We start from the raw sequence: 6,000 nt of genomic DNA, 5'->3' as shown, positions 1-6,000 counted from the left end.
TGCCCCTAATCTCAGCAGCCCTTTCGCCAATCAGTGGTTAAAGATATGAAGATATATAAGTGGTTAAAGATATAAAGCTTATATCTCCTTATGAATTTCACAGTCTCAGGCTGGCCAGGAGAGGCTGACTTAGAACTTTTCTTTAGGTACAGGGTCACCATTTCCTCTAGAAGCAGAGGGAGCAGCACAGCCTCCTAGGTCTTGCACTCTGCACATAATTCTGCTTCACAAGCAGCTCACGGGGCTGCTGCCTTTGCAGGGCCATCCATCTCCTGCCTGACTTTGCCTCTCCCAGAGCTGTTTCAGAAAAAAAGGAAGCAGTTGCAACCAGACTGTGTCTTCTGTTGCTGTTTCTCTGGTAATCAGACAGCTACACCAATAATCATGTCCTTACAACCCCGGCTCCTGCTTATCACAGCCTTGTCTGGGAAGGAAAGCCTGCTGTGCCCTGCTCACTCAGCCATCCATCACCTGGACATCCTCAATGATTAATGTCTCCCTACCTGAGCCTGCACAGCTCTCCCTGGGAGGCACTGAAGCTGCTGCATGTGCAATGTTCTGGGCCCACTGGAAGATGGGTATGAATGATCATTACTAGCTAAGTCCCGGGTGCTATGAAAATGTCCATAAATGACTATGATTTACACAAGATTTATTTTAAGTGTGCTTAGATTTTGCTTTGTTTAAGCTTCCTCCTCATTCACAGACACCAGGCCAAATCTTCCACTGTGTCCATTTGGAGAGAGACAGATCCATTGTGTCTGGAGAATTGTTGTTGATACTGAGACTATATTTAAGTCACTGCTATTATATCTATGGGATAAATCTTGATTGCAGGTGTCTGCTTTGTGTTACACTGACTCAAACACAGTCACAGTCTTGTTCAGGCTGGGAGGTTCTTCAGGAGGTCTCTAGCCCAGACGCTGCTATTATATCTATGGGATAAATCTTGATTGCAGGTGTCTGCTTTGTGTTACACTGATTCAAACACAGTCAGTCTTGTTCAGGCTGGGAGGTACTTCAGGAGGTCTCTAGCCCAGATTCCTGCTTAAAATTGGAACAACACTAAAGTCAGACCAAGCTGTTTACTGCTGTTCCCACGTGGGTGCTGTGGTGGGTTAACCTTGGCTGAGACAAATCTCCACTCAGCTGCTCTTGCACTTCTCAACATGGCACAATGGGGGGGAAAAAAAGAAAGCCCAAACCAAGGACCAGAAATATTATGGACTGAGATAAAAACAGGGAGATCACTTATCTGTTACTGTCATGGACAAAGTAGACTCAAACCCAGGTAATTAATTTATTGCAAGTTAAAGTAAATTTGGATTATGAGAAACAAATTGAAACAGCACATTCCCCCCATACCTTTCCCAGTCCTGCCTTCACCTTTTCTTTCCCAGCTCCTGAGGAGAGAAATGGGAATGAAGCTGAGGTCAGTCCTTCACAACCCCTTTTAGTCACCCTGCAGTCCTCACATCTCCCTGCTAGGAACATGCTGGGTTGGCTAGACTGTCTTTGGGTTTTCAACTTGTGTAAGGATGGACCCTGTGAAAAGGTCTTTGAAGGAATAGAATTTCTTATACACCAGTTTCCTACAGAGGATTAGCTGGAGTAGAGCAGGCCATGCATCTCCCCAGTAAATCTGAGGTAGAATAAATGCCTCTGTGTATTTGTCCAGAAACACACACTCCATAGGGACTGGAAACTCCACACAGCATGGCCATGGGCTGAGGAGAGCCCTGAGTCCCAGTTTCACAGCTCACCTGCTACTCAACATCTCAGTAGGACCCTGACCTCATGGTGGATATGAACCCTTGTGCTGTCTCTGGCTGTGGGACATCTGGAGGGAGCTCGGGAGCATCTCCAGATCATCATTCCTTCAGCTGTTCCACTAAAGGCCAAGAGATGCAATGTATGTTTGTTTGTTTGTTTGTTTGTTTTTTTCCCAGCAAGATGACTGAATCCTTCTGTCTCTACAACTCATTCAGCCTGCACCATGTCAGGTTATCTACTGAAATACAGGGAAGAAATAGCAAATTTGAAAATTCTTCTGCTAAAAGAAACTACATGGTCACTCAATTGAAAAACCCTTGCTCCCACTATCAACACGGGATGGATTTAAATGATCAAAGGCAGGCCAAAATCAGCTTGAAATTATCCCAGTGCAATCAATTGTGTTTGGGGTGCCACTGCCCAAGGGGCCTCCCAGAGCTCCCTCTTTCACTTTTACAGCCTCTGGTCACCTCTTGTTCTCCTTGTTAGCAGACCTGCCAGACTTGATTGACTTGTTTGCATTAGGACCAAGTCTGGCAAAGCCCTTTTGGCCTACAGGCTGTTGCAAGGAGGTGAAGAGTGTCCAAAGGACAACAAACACTTTGTGATTTGTGTTCTAGATTCCTCCCTCTCCCTCTCCATCCCTCTCCCTTGGGGGAGCAGACACTAATCATTGCCTGCAGCACTGGGTGATTAATTTAAATGATTTAGCACCTGGGGATTAACCTTCACACAGAGATGGATGTTTTGGCTGTTTCCTACATTATTACCCTTACAGCAATTACCTCCCACAGATACTTGCTCTTGTGCTAATGAGCCAGAAGCTATTAGCATCCACGTCCGCTATCTACGTGTTTTATAGTTGCAGGAGGGTTTTTCCTTGATGACCACAACTTCTGGACAGGTAAATTAACAATATGAGTAGAAAATACTTTTCTGAAGACATCTCTGGAAGGAAAAAGGAATAGGGAAAATTATATTAGCATTATGAAGAGAAGTGTGTCATAAGCAGAAAATCAGAGCCAAGGAGAAGAGAATCAGACTCTGTTAACTGCTGCTCTACCTCCCCTTTATTTTTTCACATCTGTATTCAGGTGAGTCCCATCTCAATGCTGTTGGCTTTTCACTACCACCCATCCATTTGTCCCATAGCACCCGACATGCTCTTGCACCAAAATATGGATTATTTTAACACATCAGTCCAAATATTTCTTCTGTTTACATTGATATAAATTCAATGAATTGCTATCAGAATAATTGTGAAATGCAGAGCCTGTACCATGTTAGTTAGAGCCCATGCACAGCACAGATACAGACCAACAGACAAATACCAACTGGGATCACTTCTACTGTGCAGTGTTTCACAATGGCAACATGAATCTGGAATTGAGGGACGTTGTCTGCCTGCTTCATCTCTGCTCCTTGTCTCCTTTTATCTCTTGGTAAAATTATTTCAATTGTCTTAGCAGCTTCCTTTTTATACATGGAATTTCTTACATTTTATGAAGTAGAAATAAAAGAAAAGCACAGCAATAGTTGTGCTCACTAAATATGACCCATCAAGAGGCATAACTCATAGCTTGAGATCAAAGTCACTCGTGTTGTGAGTTGGACTTCTCCCCTCTCATTTCTGTGTAGAACACAGCAAACCTCTGTCCTAAAACTCCACAGATGTCAGTTTGCCTCTGCATCCAACCATTCAAAATGCAGCTGGTAACACTCATCAGACACTACAACAGTGAAACAGATAAAAGCTATTGCTCTCAATCCACTGGGCAGCACAGGACACCAGAGGATGGAGTAAACTCTTCTTGCTTGAAAAAGCAGCTGCTGGCTTTTGTGGAGAGAAGGACCATGACATACCATATGTTCTCCTTTTGTTCAAACTTAAGTTTGAATATTGCAGCTGTTGGTTGCACCCTTGGAAATAACAAGTTCATTCACATGACCTGAATTTCCAGAGCAAAGTTGGGGTCTATTGTGACACAAGACCATTTCTGTGGGAGGTATGGAGGAGCAAAGCTGATATTAAAGTAGAGGGTTTTTCCTGCCTCTCAACCTTGACTAGAAGGTAGAAGGGAAAGATTAATTCCGTAGAGACTGGGGTGGTATAGGTTAGTAGATTCTATCTCTAGCATTTCCACCTTCTTAGAAACCAAGTGGCACATTCCTACCTTAGCCAGACCTGGGAGAAATAACCCTAGACCTAAGTCAGGACAGGTCATCTGAACCCATGACAAGTGTTAAAGTCAGGAGTTTTCATCAACAGTAATTATGAAAGTGGCACAGTGCATTGGCTTCCTCTACAAGGACATTTTCTTCCTTTTCTTCATCAGTCAGCATTTCCCAGCAGTAAAATGCTGGAGGCCAGGATAGTCTGAATATAAAGTCATGAAACAGCTGGGTTTGAAGACACCCTAAAGATCATCTAATTCCAGGCCCCCCTGACATAAGCAGGGACACTTTCCACTAAACCAGGTTCCTCCAAGCCCCATCCAACCTGGCCTTGAACACTTCCAGGGATGGGACATCCAGGCCTTCCTTGGGCAACCTGTTGTGAACCAGTTTAAACCCAGAAGAGCAAAGAAAGCTAAGCCTCTGTGAATAAAGTGGATCAGACTCAGAAACGTTTGAAATATACCCAAAAAATGTGATTAAAACCAAATGAGGCTAGATGTTGGTGCAAAAAAATTATATATTTGATTTCATAGTAAAAGAGGCAAAGAGAATGAAAGATAAAAGAAATAAAGAAAGAAATAGGGAGAGAAGTGTGCATGGTGGGTGGAGGGACAGGGAGAGACTGACAGGGATTAGGTGGAAGCATGTCACCCATCCAAGGGTCCCAGTGACATCTTGTTGCTCCTCTCTGTCTATTCTTCTTGGTGGTGAGGGTCCCTGTCACCACTGCTGCACCACGCTGTGAAGTGTAGAATCCCATGGATTAATATTCATTTTGGGCAGGTAGGAACACCCAGGTGCCTCCCTTAAGGGGGCTGTGTTGGGCACTGTCCCTTGCAATGCTGAGGGGCTGTTTTATCACCTGCAGTGCTCTGGTGGAGGGTCTGGGGACCCTTTGGAGGGACTTAGATGGGCCATGACACCCCCTGTGCTGTGGATAAGCTTTTCCCTGGGGGAAGGGACCCCTGCAGCTGAGCTGATCTGCTCAGGAGAGGATGAGAGGTCACTGCACCTCTGGCCAGAGGCTTTTCCACCACACACCCCAAACCTCTTCCCCCCACCCTTTGGTGGAGGGTCTGTGGAGCCTGGCAGCTGACAGCCCCGGGGCTGTGGTTGCCTCCCCAAGGTGCTAAGGTTGCACTCTGTGAGTGCATTCTTCTCCCCCAGCCCTGAGCTTTGCTTTATCTTATCTCCATCCACCAGCAGCTCTCAGTCAGAAGGCCTGTTCAGGGTGGTGTGGTCTTCTCTGCAGCTTTTGTAGCACAGTTTTGCTATAATAGGCAAATGCCCTTCATGAAGATGTTTAAGCTATAAATTACAACATTCAGCCTCTGACACAACCTCTGCTAGGGACTCACCACCCTCATGGTAAAAAGTTTCTTTCTGATATCAATTTAAACCTCTTTCAGTTTAAAGCCATTCCTCCTTGTCCTATCACCCCCTTGTTCCTCTCCAGCTCTCCTTGCATCCCCTTCAGTTCTGGAAGAGGAACTAAAGTCTCCTGGGAGCGTTTTCTTCTCCAGGTAAACCACCCCAAGTTCTTAACCTGAATTCACAGCAGAGGTGCTTCAGCCCTTTGATCATCTTTGTGTCCTCCCCTGGACTCCAGCACTTTTATGTCCTTCTTGTGTTGGGGGCTCCACAGCTGGATATAGTGCTCTAGGTGGGGTCCATGAGAGCAGAGTACAGGGGCAGAATCATGTCCCAGCAGCAAAATAGTAATTTATACCTCTTTCAGTGGCTGAATTCAGAGTGACACACTGATTCCAGGTCTTCCAGAGCTTTTGTTTTCTGCCTTTTAATCAAATAACAGTTTTGGGTGGTGGTTTTTTTTTGTTTGGTTTTTTTTTTTGGGGGGGGTTTTTTTGTTTTTTTTTTTCTTTTTTTTTTTCCCGGGCTCTGAAGATCCTAAAAATATGTTTTGGGGGTTTTTTTTTGGTTTTTTTTTTTGGGGGGGGTTTTTTTGTTTTTTTTTTTCTTTTTTTTTTTTTCCCTGGCTCTGAAGATCCTAGAAATATGTTTTGGGGGTTTTTTTGTGGTTTTTTTTTT

Source organism: Passer montanus, unplaced genomic scaffold (assembly GCF_014805655.1).
Source record: "Passer montanus isolate IOZ18808 unplaced genomic scaffold, ASM1480565v1 scaffold78, whole genome shotgun sequence".
NCBI classification, from domain to species: domain Eukaryota; kingdom Metazoa; phylum Chordata; class Aves; order Passeriformes; family Passeridae; genus Passer; species Passer montanus.
Note: the sequence above shows the minus strand (reverse complement) of the source record.